Source organism: Panthera pardus, unplaced genomic scaffold (assembly GCF_024362965.1).
Source record: "Panthera pardus isolate Hobbes unplaced genomic scaffold, ASM2436296v1 HiC_scaffold_16, whole genome shotgun sequence".
Taxonomy (NCBI): Eukaryota; Metazoa; Chordata; class Mammalia; order Carnivora; family Felidae; genus Panthera; species Panthera pardus.
The window spans coordinates 133,762,655-133,777,674 of NW_026526721.1; the positions used below are offsets into that span (position 1 = coordinate 133,762,655).

The 15,020-nt window shown below is 41.3% G+C and overlaps 1 protein-coding gene across 7 annotated transcripts in view; it reads right to left on the minus strand.

Moving 5' to 3' along the window:
* The window catches only part of TBC1D5 (TBC1 domain family member 5), a 533,248-nt gene extending 522,015 nt beyond the window's left edge, over positions 1–11,233 (minus strand). For 3 of the 7 annotated variants that reach the window (XM_019435515.2, XM_019435530.2, XM_019435508.2), the window contains exon 1: positions 11,031–11,233. The gene's annotated coding sequence lies outside the window, so the exon portion shown is untranslated. The remainder of the gene's footprint in view (positions 1–11,030) is intronic. The other 4 variants (XM_019435568.2, XM_019435578.2, XM_019435498.2 and 1 more) reach the window with 3 other exon arrangements.
* Between the last annotated feature and the right edge of the window lie 3,787 nt (positions 11,234–15,020).

The following is a 15,020-nucleotide window of genomic DNA, read 5'->3' on the forward strand; positions in this document are numbered from 1 at the left end:
TACTTACTTCTCTGAATTCTGGCTTTCATATACATTTTGGGTGATTTCTTACTGTCATGTTAGCTCTTAAAGAAAAAAAAAAATGTCTAGCATTTCTAATTCTTTTCAGGGAATTACTTCATCCATATAATGTAGCTGACCATATTACCTTGTTTTCAATTTTAATAGGTTTCATATTTTTATATTTCAATCACTAAAAGTTTCATTTTGTGGGTAAGTGTAACACTGACACAAGGAACAACTACTCTTTATTCAGCTCAATTCACCGGTACTGTCTAGGACAGAATTTTGCCAAATCCCAAAACAGATCAATTCCATTATATTATAAGACCATTAAGAGATGGAAAAGATTCTGAAATTAATTCCCTAAATAGACATCTGTATAACTGCTATGGAATTTATTAGTCTACTGGGTTTTTTTTCCCAACAGCAATATATATAATATACAAAAATTCTGTATTTGAAGCTACTGGAAGATTAGCTCAAGTGGTAAAAAGATGACAAGTAACAAGGAACTGAGTTCAATCTTATTTCTGCCAAAAAACAGAATAGTAAAGAAAAAGGCTAATATATGGAACTACATAAAAATTTAGTAAGTCTTCACAAGAATTTTTAAAATGTATAAGCAAAATTAAAAGACAAAATTGAAAACATTTGCAATATACATATTGGGCAAAGAGTTAAAATCAACAGCATGCAAAGAGCTCCTGAAAATCAACAACAACAAAACCCAAAATGGACAAAGGGCTTAAAAAGGCATTAAAAAAAATAAGAACAAAATCAGTCTTTCATTGTTTGTCAATAGGTTAACCAAAAACAATGATTTATAACATCTTCTGATAGCAAGTTGTGGGCAAATGTAATTTATACCATGCACTAAAGTTAGAAAAATAATGTTAATTTCTACCCTATTCAGCAGTTTGGCAATAAGAATCAAAATCTAAATTGTGCATTTCCTTTACATAATAACCCCATTTCTTACACACACACACACACACACACACACACACAATAACTTCATTTCTAGTAATATACTTAGAGTAATAATATCAATGCATGAGGACTTATGAAAAATAAAAATAAAAAATAGAACACAAAACTCATTAAAATTTGGAGTTGTATGCACAATTAAAACTTAAAGTTCAGAAACTGTATGAATAAGAACAAAAAAGTATATCACTATTAAAAAGGGTGGGAATAAAAGTTACTTTTTAAAATTTCACTTTATGGTGTAGTTTGATTTTTCTTTAATTAATGATGTACTATCATGATTCTTGGGAGGTTAAAAGTATAGACAAGATTTAACTCATCCAACAATTTTTGTAGTTTTATTTTTTGTTTATTTTTTTGGTCTGTATAGCAGATGAAATATAGTCACAAATTCTTTGTCACTTTCTCTATCAGGAAATGGAGTTTAATTCTCCTCCCGTTGGATCTGGGCTGACTGTTTAACCAATAAAATACAGCAGAAGTAATGTTCATCAGATTGTCTGCTTCTACTTCCTACCTCTCAGAATGCTTGTTCTTGGGACATTCACTCTCAGAACCCACCTCTCATACCTAGGGCACAGAGAAAAGCCTAATGCAGGTGCTCTGATCAACAGCCCCAGTTTAGCTCCCAGCATCAACTACCAACCATGTGAGTAAACTATGTTGGAAGTGGAAACTCTAACCTCCAATGAGCTGACACAAAGTGAAACAGAGATAAACTAACCCTACCAAATCTTATACAAATATAAAATCATGAGTAAGTAAATATTACAGTACTAATATTACCATATAATATGGATACCTAATAAATATGAAGGTACTAAGTTTTAGAGTGGTTTATCACACAGCAGTTAAAAACTGTAACAGTCTCTTGTTTACTGCTACATATTGAGCACTTAAAACAGTACCTGGTATGGGGCACCCACTTTTAATAGTCACAGCTTTGAGAGTATGAGTAAAGATGACATACATGGCCTTGGCATTCACAGAGCAGTCAAAAGTGGGACAAAGACTGTAGGTAAAATGACAATTATAATACATAATAAATGTTATATTATACAACAGCGTATTGGGCCAAACAGGAAGGACACAACACAGACTTATTGGTATAAGGAAGCTCCCTAGAGCAATAGCATTTCAGCTAAGACCTCACAAGAGTTAGTAAAAATCAAGAGACAGAAAGATTGGGGAACCTGGCTGGCTCAGTTGGTACAGCATGCTACCCTTGATCTCAGGGATGTGAGGCCCCACACTGGGCATGGAGCCTACTTTAGAGAGAGACAGACAGACAGACAGACAGACTATTTCAGGCTTGAGGCAAGCAAAATCATAAATAGTTCCAAAAACCCAAATATTTCGGTACTTTATAATGAAATCATAGGGGAGGCAGGAGGAGACACAAGACTAAGCAATAGGTGATGGAAGAGTACTGAAAGGTTTTAAGCTATAGAGTCAGAGAATCAACTGAGGGCTTATAAAGATCACGTGGCTCCAGGGACACCAGTCAGAAAACCCTACAGAAACAAAGGCAAAAGATGATGATCTAGAGATCAAGAAGTGAGGGGCACCTGGGTGGCTCCGTTGGTTGAGCGTCTGAGTTCTGCTCAGGTCATGATCTCATGGCTCTTAAGTTCAAGCCCCACTTTGGGCTCTGTGCTGACAGCTCGGAACCTGGAGCCTGCTTCGGATTCTGTGTCTCCCTCTCTCTGCCCCTCCCCCGCTCATGCTCTGTCTCTCTTTCTAAAATAAATACACATTAAAAAAAAATTTTTTTTAAAGATCAAGAGATGATATACCAGAGTAGAAGTACTGAAGATAAAGAGACAATGGATTCAAGACTTAGAATCCGAGAGAGATGCCTTTACATAAGGATTTGGGGAAAGGGAGTAAAATGCGTGTGTCTGCCAGATTTTTGACTTCAACAACCAGAAAGATGGTGGTATCATCCACTGAGATAATAAACTTGAGAGGGGGAACAGGTTTTGTAAGAGAAGACAGTTGCAGACGTTATAAATTTGAGTTCTCGGTGGGCCATCCAAAAGTGGAATCATCCAGTAGGCAAACAGACACACAGGTCCAAAGCTCAGATAAGAAATCAGGATTGGAGAGCTAAGATAACAGACTTTCTTCAGAAGCTTTTTCTCACTCTGTAATATTAATCTCTCACTATCTCCTCAGCCACTCAGATATTACTCTACAGTTCTCTGACAGTTTGTCTTTATGATCTCTCATTTTGTTAATGCTTCCACAACAGTGGTTTTATGTTATGAAGAACCCCAAGTTTAATCAGTGTTTTATCACATCCTTTGCTAGGCAGGATGCATGGTGGCCACTAGTGAAGGCATTATGCGGGTAGTTTTAGTGACAAGAAGGAAGGTAATTAGGGATACTGATCAGGACTACTTCAAAGACTGGGGGAAAGCATCTGTACTCCTAACCAAAGTATCAAGGAGGTAGTGGAGCTATTCTCTGAAAGAGAAAATAAAATATATCTTGAGAACAAATACGAAGCCAGAAAATCATTAAAAGGGCAAAGAAGTACAAAAGGATAATCAGAGAACAGAGAGGGGGCCAGAGAAAAAAGGACTGACATACCAGGCACTTCCCCATCCCTACCTTTCCTATTCTATCCTATCTTCACTGCTTCCTGGTCTATTTATCACTTCCCAATGGCTTCCATTACACTCAGTTTTGACAATTACATAATTTGGATTGGCGAACTTTAAGTAGACCATACCAGGACCATAGCTTGAAAAGAAAAATCATAAAAAGTACAAAATTACACCACCTGACCAGAGAATGAAAACCATGATACCTAATAATGCAACTAGGCAAACCCAACGTTGCACAGTTTGATCTCTGTAGTCTATCAGTATTTCCTTTTGATTTCTGCCAAATCACATAGAAAAAAATCTTCAAGCTCTCCTAAGGAGATAAAAATGTAAAACTTCAGAATAATTGCTTGGGCAGTGGAGCTAGACAGCCACAATTATAAAAGAAGCTGTAGGCACTTTAAGTTAAAGTACCAGAGCGTTATGTATATTACCACAAGTATTTTGACATAAAAGTAGAATCACAAAAGTTTTGAGCCAGAAGGTCCTTAGAGATTATGTGTTCTGACTGCTGTAACAAAGTATCATAGACTAGCTGGTTTACAAACAACAGAAATTGATTTCTCACAGCTCTGGGGACCAAACTCTGAGATCAGGGTGCCAACCGGGTCAAGTTCTGGTTGAAGGCCCTCCCCCAGGTTGCAGGCTGCTGATTTCTCATCGCAGCCTCACATGCCAGAGAGAAGAAACAGACTCTCTTTTGACTCTTATAAAGGCACTAATCCCATTCATGAGGGCTCCACCCTCATCACCTCATCTAATGCTCTAATTACCTCCCAAAAAGTCTCACCACCTAATACCATTACATGGGAGAGTAAAGGTACAGCATTTCAACATACAATGTTGAGAGCTAAGTAGATCAATTCACAGTAATACCATATAAAATATCATTTTTCAAGTCAATGAAATTAAGAAAATCATTCCAGCACAGCTTCCATAAGTGAAAATTAATCATGGGAAAATAAAAAACAAATAAAAAAACCCACAGAAATGACCAGCTTCTGACAGTAGGCTTATCTACTTGGAAAATGTAAAAGAACCAACTGAAAAGTTGTTATAGTAGACAGATTCAGAAAGTGACTGGTTACAAAATACACACACAAAAAAAATCAATAGCTCTTCTATTTACCAGATATAGTAGAAAACACACACACACACACACACACACAAGAAAATCTTATTCCCACCAATAAAAAATTAAATACAGTGGAACTGAATAGAAGACCAAACGATAAAGCTTCTGATAACAATCGAGAAAGAATAAATCATTCATTCAGTACTACTAACAAAACTCGCTAATCAAAAGCTTAAAAATCTAGTACCCTCTACTTCACATTATACAACTAAACATGTTCTGGAATAACTGTAAATTCAAAATCTTAAATTGAAACATAAAAATAGTTTAAAATATAAATTCATAGCTATATAAACATAAGGTAGGAAACGCCTAGAAGATTCATAAAGGAACAACAAGATTTAACTACATAAAATGTTAAAGCCTATAAGAAGACAGAGAAGGAGGTATAAAGTCAAGTATACCCAAATAAAGCTGTTAAAATAAAGAAAATACCCAATAACAGCAAGTACAGGGCCTCTCAAACAGTTTTGTAGGAAAGGGTAAAGTGGTACAACCTTTTTGATAAGCCATTTGGTCATGTGTATCAAAACTGGTAAACATGGGCATATCTTTTGACCTACTAATAATTCCACTCGCAAAAATTTTTCCTAAATAATAATGTATAGGCACAAAGAGATATTAGCTACAATAACGTTCAGTGTAGCTCTGCTTGTCATATAAAGATTGAAAGGAATCTACGTGTACAAGAATGGAGGACTACTAATAGTACATTCATACAATGAAACAGTATGGGGCCACTAAAAATTGTGTGGAAGAATAACATCATTAGTAACATAAAATATTAAGGGAAAAACAAACAAGTAACAAAATAGCATAAATCCACTTTTAGTTTAAAAAGATAGGTCTATCAACACATCCACATGTTCATCCATATATACTTACAATACACACACACACACACACACACACACACACACACACACACACACACACACACAACACAGGATAAATAGGTTAAAATTAACCCCTAAACTATTAAGAGTAATGAAGGTTGGAGAGGGGAGGCAATTTATCCCAAGCCCCACACATATCTACCTACCAAAAGGAGCATTCTTACTACAAGACTCTTGGACTTCATAAAAAGAAGTCTAGTTTAATCAAGGCAGTAGACAAAGACGGAAATAGTGGTACCATCTGCCCATCTCCCATCAACACCTTCTCTCCCAACCCCCACCAAGGATCCAGGGCAATCAATCCACCATCTCACTCCAGGGTGGCAAGAGATGTAGTGTTAGTAATTCCTCTTGGATTCCTGCAAGGTAGCTACCAGAACACCTCCTAAGGTACCTATTTTGGGAAACTTAAGGGGTTGATTCTGATCCCCACTAATTACCAGCAAACAGAATGCACACCTCTACAGCCAGGATCTGTAACTTCGGCTCAGTCTTCTTGCAGGATTGTATCACCCAACTCCATCAGAAAGCAGATACATCTCCCCCAAGGAGATTATATGAGAAGTGGGGGGCTTACCTGTCACTAATCTAATTATTCTGAAGATCCATTATTTAGAAGTGGAAACCTAAACTGCTTTTGGTTCAACCTTTTATCTTACTTAGATGTGTTAGTCAGAAAAGCCTTCAGGAAAAAGGTTACCTTGTTCAAGACTTGAAAATTGTAAACCAATCCTAAACCACCACCAAAGACATCTTTTATTTCTACAGCCTTTCTTCCTTGTTTTGAAAAATCTGAGTGGCCAAACCATATTTATTCATATTTAATTCTCCAAAGGGATAAGAACATTACTATACCAATTTTGTTTTTTTCTTATGTTTATTTTTTAGAGTGAGAGAGAGCAAGAGAACGTGAGCAGGGGAGAGGCAGAGAGAGAGGAAGACAGAGGATCTAAAGTAGGCTGAGATCATAACCTGAGCCAAAGTCAGATGCTTAATGGACTGAGTCACCTAGGCGCCTCCCCAATTTCGTATTTTTATCCAAAAAGTACAAACAACTTCTGTTTTCAGGGCCCACACAGGTTTATACCAAATAAATGTACAATTTCCATTAAGTTCATTCAAATAGTCTTCTTCATGTGGACATGATCAACCACACGGCAGACGATCCATAGTAAAACACGGTATCTAACACATGATAGCATTAACGATGTGTCAGACACTAAGTATTATATATGTATACGTACATATATGCTATACTAATATATATAAACATATACACACACATCTATTCATTTAATCCAAAAAACAACTTTGTGAGGTACTATTACTATCCTCACTTCAAAGATGAGAAAAGTGATGCACTATGAGGCTAAGAAACTGGGCAGCATGACATTACAACAGACATCACAACAAAGTATGAACTTTGAGAAAACATTTACAACCGGGCTTTGTTGTTATACTGACTTCCTACCTAAACTTCATTATTATCCCCGTTAATGAAAAACTAATGCTACTGCAATCAGCCCATAGGCCCTCCCTTCTCACTTCCCCCTCCCACAAAATCTCATTTCTCAAGTTCCAGTACACACACTATAGTATTACTGCCATTCTAACCATCTGTCCACGTTAAGAGAAATGTCTTAGACCAGGTGTATAAGCACCACTCCCCAGACTGGTGCTAATACAGAACAAAACTTCCAATGGTCTGAGACAAAAGGGGATGGGGGACAGATGACATATTAATTTTCTTATGAAAACCAATTATTTAACATTTATTCTGAGGTTGTCCTTAGTACTTACTCAGTGTTAAAATATGATAACAATGACTCATGCTTAGAATGTTATCATCCTCACCGGCTAAATAAAAAAATTATTTTTTTTTAATGTTTATTTTTGAAGGAGAGAGACAGAACATGAGCGGGGGAGGGGCAGAGAGAGAAGGAGACACAGAATCTGAAGCAGGCTCCAGGCTCCGGGCTGTCGGCACAGAGCCCCAAACGGGGCTCAAACTCACAAGCTGTGAGATCATGACCCAAGCTGAAGTTGGACGCCCAACCAACTGAGCCACCCAGGCGCCCTAATGTTTATTTATTTTTGAAAGAGCATAAGTGGCAGAGGGGGAGAGAGAGGGAGACACAGAACTCTTAGCAGGATCCAGGCTCTGCACTGTCAGCCCATAGCCCAACGCGTGCCTCAAACCCACGAATGGTGAGATCATAACCTGAGCCGAAGTCGGATGCCTAACCAACTGAGCCACACAGGCAACCCCCTTACTGGCCAAATAAAAAGTCAGTGACCCCATCAATCCCCCCCAAAATCCTAAACGTTACAATAACAAATATAAGCCGCATCTATTATGTATGCATAGAGGGGGGCAGGCAGTAGAAGATGAAAGAGAGGCATAGGCAAAAAATGAACTGAAAACTAGCAGAGCCGAAAGGAAGCAGACGCTACTTTCACATTTAACAATGACTTACAGACTTGAAAGAGACTGGTCCAGGTAACAGGTGCAAACAAAATAAAGCTTTTCAATATTTCGGTATCTTATTCAGAAAAGAGTACAAGCATTGAGGCAAGTTTTCATTTTATGGGATTGCATTTCATGGAATACAATGGGGGAAATTTTTTAAAAGATGACAAATATGGATTTAACAATGGAAAGCAAAACTCATAATTCTCAACAATACTAGGGAAAGGGGATTTTAAAAAGTATCAATTTATTTTCTTTCCAAAAAGCTGCATAGAGGGGCGCCTGGGTGGCTCACTCAATTAAGCGTCCCACTTCAGTTCAGGTCATGATCTCACGGTTCATGTGTTCCAGCCCCGCATCAGACTCTGTGCGGACAGCTCAGAGCCTAGGGCCTGCTTCAGATTCTGTGTGTGTGTGTGTGTGTGTGTGTGTGTGTGTGTGTGTGTCTCTCTCTGCCCCTCTCCCACTCATGCACTATCTCTCAAAAATAAATAAACGTTTAAAAAAAACTTTTTTAAAGCTGCACAGAGAAGATTGTTAAAGCATACACTCTAGAGCCAGCCAGCCAGAGGCCCAACTCTGTTAGCATAGGACTTTTACCCACTCTCTGCTTTAGTTTCCTTAAAGATTGTTACAATTAGAGGAGTTAGACAGTAAAGTGCTTAGAAGGCTGGCACTAGTGCTTCAAAAGTACTGTCATAAATATTACTTAATAACAAGAAAAAACAATGGTAAAGTAAGGACTAGAATGAAGACTATAAAAATTACAGTGCTAAAAGTAGTCGAGGTTACTGTTTAAAAAAGTTCTTAAAAAGTTAAGTACAACCATTTTTTTTTAACGTTGATTTATTATTGAGAGACAGAGAAACACAGAGCATGAGCAGGGGAGGGGCGGGGGAGACAGAGAATCTGAAGCAGGCTGCAGGCTCTGAGCTGTCAGCACAGAGCCTGATGCAGGGCTTGAATTCACAAACCCCGAGATCATGACCTGAGCTGAAGTCGGATGCTTAACTGACTGAGCCACCCAGGTGCCCCAAGTACAACCATTTTTATTTACATAAAGTATGAGGTTAAGTAGGACTTTTCAACTTTTCAATTTACTTTTATTAATTAGATTAGGAAAACATCTGAATCCATTTAGGATAACCTCAACAGGTGGAGACCCTAAATTCTTTACAAGATTGCTTCCAAAGCTCAGGAATGCATTGCTCAACGGAGGCTGCATCTGGGAGAAGAAGCACACACTCAATACTCTCACCAATAAAAGAAAACTTCCTCCCAGCAATGGATTCAGAGACACACAGGCTATAAGCTGATAAAACCTAACTACCCGTAGCTGAGTCCGTCAGCCAGAAGTATACTAGGCTTCCACGGAAAAATTCACAGGCCAGGTGATGTATGCACCACAGGATGCACACCTGGTACCTCCACTCCTCCAGGTTGGGGCATCTCACCCTCCGTCTGCTATCCCTTCCCTGGGATTCCAACATAGCCTGCTCACTGTTCATAAAGGATCTCCCTAACACAAGCTTTTGCAGTTCATCCTGCCATCTACCCCTTCTCTCAAGCCACCTCTACACTCAGGATGAATTAAGGAACGTTTTCATTGACATATCACTTTATTTCTCAGCACACACATTATCCAATTCCTTGCTATTCAAGAATTGTTCCTTGTCTAGCAGCACCAAGGAGCTCATAAGATATGCAGAATATCAAGATGCATCACAGATCTACTAAATCAGAATTTGCATTTTTAAACCAGATCCCCAAGGGATTCCTGTGCACATTAAGGTTTGAGAAGCACTGCTCTGACTCTACTGCAGGTAGCTGTAAAAAATTTTAAATACTCAAGTTTACATTTGAATTTAGAGATACAGCATGAAAATTCCAAGACATGTAATCAGAAAAGCTCATTAAGAAAAATGACCAGCATATAAATGAACTTGAGTGTACAGATTTTTAACAATGCCTACATTTAACACTTCCTGCTTTCAGTCAGTATTTTTCGGCCCAAAGCTGTTCAACCTGTACGCTACTACTATCTGAGATTTAGTCCAATTTGGGGTTGACGGATACAGCTCATTCCCGAAAATCATCATTCAGAAAAAAAACAAACAAACACCCTAAAGGATGTGAACTTTATATCATTTTCCTGAAACTAAAAACTACTTAAGAGCTGGTATTGAACAAACTCTAGATCATTTGCAGAACCGAAAATTGTTTAGGTTTGTGTTCGTTTTTTGCAGGAAAAGTAGGAGGGATCAACTTTCACAAAGTTTCTCTCAGATCCTTAAAGGCCTCAACTTGCACGTTCTTACAGGTGAACAAACTTAAGTCCCACTAAAATAAGGTCACGTTTCTTTCCTCAAAAACGAGAAAGGTTTCGCTAGTCTAAAGACTGCATTTTAAAAGGTTTGGGGATTACGGGTCCCTTTTGCTTCCGGCCTGTGAAGGAAACGTGTTGCCTAGGCTGAAATGAACAGGGAAATTTACCAAGTAGGAAGTTGAGCCCGTCCACCCACCAGGCTCTACCCTCTCGCTGCAGTTGGCCTTGCAGCCTAGACCCCAACCTCTCGAAGGAGGGAAGGCGGGCTGGCCGACTGGGGGAAGCAACCTCCTCTCCGTGCCCGCCCTGGAGCTAGAGGAGCCTCCCTCCCGCCACCCAGCCCCCACGCCGATCCGGGAGGCGCACAAACGGGGGCGGTGCGACTACCCGTTCGCGGCGACAGCAGCAGCAGCACCCTCAGGCCCTCCCGGGAGGCGGCGGCAGCTGCAGCAGCGGTGCTGGGAAAGGCGGGACTGGTCCTAAGAAGCTGAGGGGGAGGCCGGGGCGGGAGCGACTGCATGTGGGGGGCTGCACTGGAGGGAGGCGGAGGCGCTCAGGGGGCTCGGGCTTTTTTACGATTATCATCATCATCTTGTTTTACCTGTGGCGTAGAAGGGCTCCCCAGCTCCTATTCCCTGAATCCTCCTCCTCCTCCCCTCCTCTTTCTCTCTCTCTCTCCCTCAGTCTCTGCCGGGCGCTCGTGGAACCGGCCGGGCCCGGCCGGACCAGAAAGAGAACAGGGCGGGAGGGGGTGGCGGCGGCGGTGACCAGCGACCACGTGACCACGCTCGCGCCGTAACGGCGGCCGCCTCCTGCCGCGCGCCCTCCCCGCGCTCCACCTCTAATAACCCCGCGGCTCGAACGCCCAGGACGTTTGTGCGCAGGCGCCCGCCCGGCCTAGAGGCTGCGCGAGCGCGCAGCGCGCTCGCTCTCAGGGCCAAGTCTGCGGGCCCCTGAGAGGCGCGACGTGCGGAGGGAGCCACAGGCCAAACTACTCTGCTGAGCCGGCCATCTGCCAGGGCGCATGCGCGGGAAGTCTTTGCCCCCCACTCCCCACACACACCCCGCCTCCCTTCTCTGCTCTTTCTCATTTCCCTACCAGCGCGCGGCTGTAGGATTAGGAACCTGCTGAGGGGACTTACCACTCACACTCACTACCACCTTCCCGGGATGGGACTGAGAGTAAGAGATGACAGCCTCTGAGAAATTCCTGAGAGGCTGGTCCTCCTACCTCAAAATTTACGTTTCCTTGTTGCATGTAAATGGCCTTCCGTTCTACTAGCTGAGTAGACTCCTATCCATGCTTCAGGACCCCGGCTGTTACTTACTTTGGTGAAACATACACCACTCTGCTTTGGGGAAGTCATTAACATTTTGTGCAGACCTACTTTAGTATAACCCAGAACGAAATAATATATTACAATCATTTCTTTACAAACCCACAGTACTAGGCTTGGGTTTTATCTCTTACTCATAAAACCTAGGACAGTAAGTATGTTCAGCATTGTGGTATCTCAGTAAAGTCCCGATGACTGTCAGCACACAGGCAATACCTAAACTCTAAGTCTTCATGCCCTTCACCTATGCTTACTCATGATTTAAGATTCCCTTTAACCCTAGCGCTCAGAATGCCTGGTGTTTGTTTCTGGAATATGAAAGCCTTTGAATGGTGATGCTAATTAGAGTGGTAAATGCTTCACCTAGTAAAAAAAGATTTATGGTCTTTTATTAGCCTATCTTCACAAAGAGCTCCAAAAGAAACTGATACTGTTGAGTCCAGAAGAAGACAGAAAGATCAAATTTCCAAAGGTTAGCTACCTTCTGTGGAGGGTCCCTGTGTGGGAGACCTTTGTTCACAAACACTCCCCTTCACATAGGGATTCCCTCTCTTTCTGTTGGCCCTCTTTGTTGCAGAAGCTGGTTAAGTCAATGGCTCTGACCATATCTAATCTGGGCAAATAATTAAAATGTAAAAACTTGCTAATTGGCAGTTCTGGTTAAGTCCAGTCATCCTTACCGTGATGCTAGCTGAATACCGAGCTGATGTTCATGAAACATAACTAACAACAAAATTAAAGAAAATGTCGGAGTCAATGTTAAGCAAGGAACAGTATTAATGAGAGCTTCTGAGAAACTAGGAAAATCACAACCCTCAAGACTCCAATCTGATATGTCTGAAATGTTGATGGACTCTCCTCTACATTTACCAATGTGTGCACATGCCCAGTGATCCTACCTGTTGGTTGCAGCTACCACCTAGGATATGCTAGTAGCATCCTATTCTAAATATCCAGTCCAAGGTTCAGACTCTATGAGAGACTATTTTGGTGGCCCACAATGAACCATGCCTCCCCAGTATCTATGCCTTTGTGTAACATTCTCCCTTTGAATGTGGGCTGGATCTGTTACTGCTTTAAACAAAAGAATGAGGCAAAAATGACTGCCAGTTCAGGCTGAGGCCCTAAGAAGACTTTGCAGTGACAACATTGAAATTTACTGGAGCCTATACTCATGGAAAACGGAAATGACTAAGAAATCCCCCCCCCCCCCACACACACACACACACACACACACACGTGTTTGTGTTCTGGGAAATGGCTTACCACAAAGAACCACCCTTCCCCATATGACTTAGATGAAACTTTGTCCACTCTCTCATAACACTAGCAGATGACTCCTTGTTCACCTGTGATAAGGCCAAATACAGACCTTTCCCTTTTTGTCTAAACCTGTTGACAAGGCCAGACACAAACCCTTCAACTTTCTTTGTCTCATAGATGATTAGCTGAGATTAGAACTGTTTGTCCCCTTAAAATTAGCTAGACACAGATATCAACACATCCTGGCTGATTAAGACATCCCCTGATTACAAAACAATTCTAACTGATGTAGGCTGGCTGGTCCAAGGACCCAAAAGAGGTCCCACAAGACAGGCCAAGAGAGTCTTTGGCTTTGCACAGGATAGAAATCAAACATAAGCCAAGAGGAAGTGACAGCAGAGTTTACTGAAGACATAGAAAGAGTGCAGACAGTATCTGGGAGTCTCAGAAAGGGAAAAAAAAAATGAGTCTTGTCTTTACTTGGTGTCTGTGTTTTTACTGAGGATTGTGGACTCATGTGCATGTCTTCTCAGGCATTCAGGAACAAAGATGAGTATTTAAGTGTCCTCCATAAGTCATTTATGACCTGGAGCTAGGGGTCTTAGAAAAATGTTCATAATGACACGCCTGGTCACTCCTTAGATGTTATCTACTGTGCTGGAAGACTCCAAAGAAATCATTGAATCCTTGACCTTTATAAGGAGGACATACATTATCTGTACCACAAGACATGTGTAGGGTGGGGGTGTAGCAAGAATAGAGGCAGCAAAAAAGCCATCTTTCATAGGGTCCCTTCAGATTCCCTATCTCACAACTATAAGCATCCGTTGATAACCTCTCTATAAAAGTTCAAGTTGCTCTTATACTCCAATCTTCAAATCTGGGTACTCCTTTGCAATAGTCTGCATAAAATCTATTTTCCTTGTTTGTTCTGTTTATGTTTTTGACAACAGCTTCCGTTTTCCCCCTTTGGAGTTAGTACCATGTAAGAAATCTAACTACTCTGAGGCTGCCATGGTGTCAGAAGTCTAACCCCAGTCATTTTGAGAGGCCAAATAGAAGAAAACTCAGGCCCCTGGCTAACAGCCCTAGATGTGCTCCCACTGGGCACAGCCAACTTGGCCACACGTGTAAGTGAGCCATCTTGGAAGTGGATCCTCCAGTCCCATCAAGTTGCCCCAGCTGACACCACATGGAGCAGAGACAAGCTATTCTCCACCACGCCCAAATCGCAGAATTGTGGGCAAATAAATAAAAGTGTTGTGTGAAACCACTCAGTTTTGTGGTAGTTTGTCAGGTAGCAATAAGTAACCAGAATAGACCTATATCTCCAGCTGCCTGCTAGAGATGTGTCCCAAGAGTTCCCACAGGCAACTCAAACACAACCTGCTCCAACTGAGTTTTGCAAATCCCCTCCAAACCTGCCTATTCTCCTATATCCTCTACCTCTGCTGATGATGCATTTATCCCCCAACTCGCACCAGGGCCCCAAACAGAAAACCTGGAAAATTTCTCTGACTCCTCTTTATCCTACAACATTCAGTCACCCACGTAATGGGCTTTCTTCCCCAGGCCCACCCCCTTCTCACTTCAGATGCTCTTCATCTCTCTCCTGAACTACTGAGGACTAGTCAGGGAAAAGTCATACATGTACCTAGATTAGTTTAGAGGTTTATTGTCAGCCAGGGAGGGAGGACACGGAAAACCAGCCTAGTCATCTCCCATCACCTGCGTTGGGTGGTTTCACGCTGGGAGGCCCGGTTGGCGTTTTGGAGAACCACAGAATGACTCCATAACTTAGGTCACAACAGTAGCTCTAGGGATTCAGCTTCTCTCTGGCTCCTCACATCCTTAATCTGCAAAAGAAAACCTGAGGGGTCCGTCAGTCTCCAGTTGCTACAGAGTACCCTGACAGAGCTGAGACTGGTCTGCAGCCTAATCAAGGAAAAAGAAACTAAAGTAATAAAGCTGATGATTAATAACTCCATAAA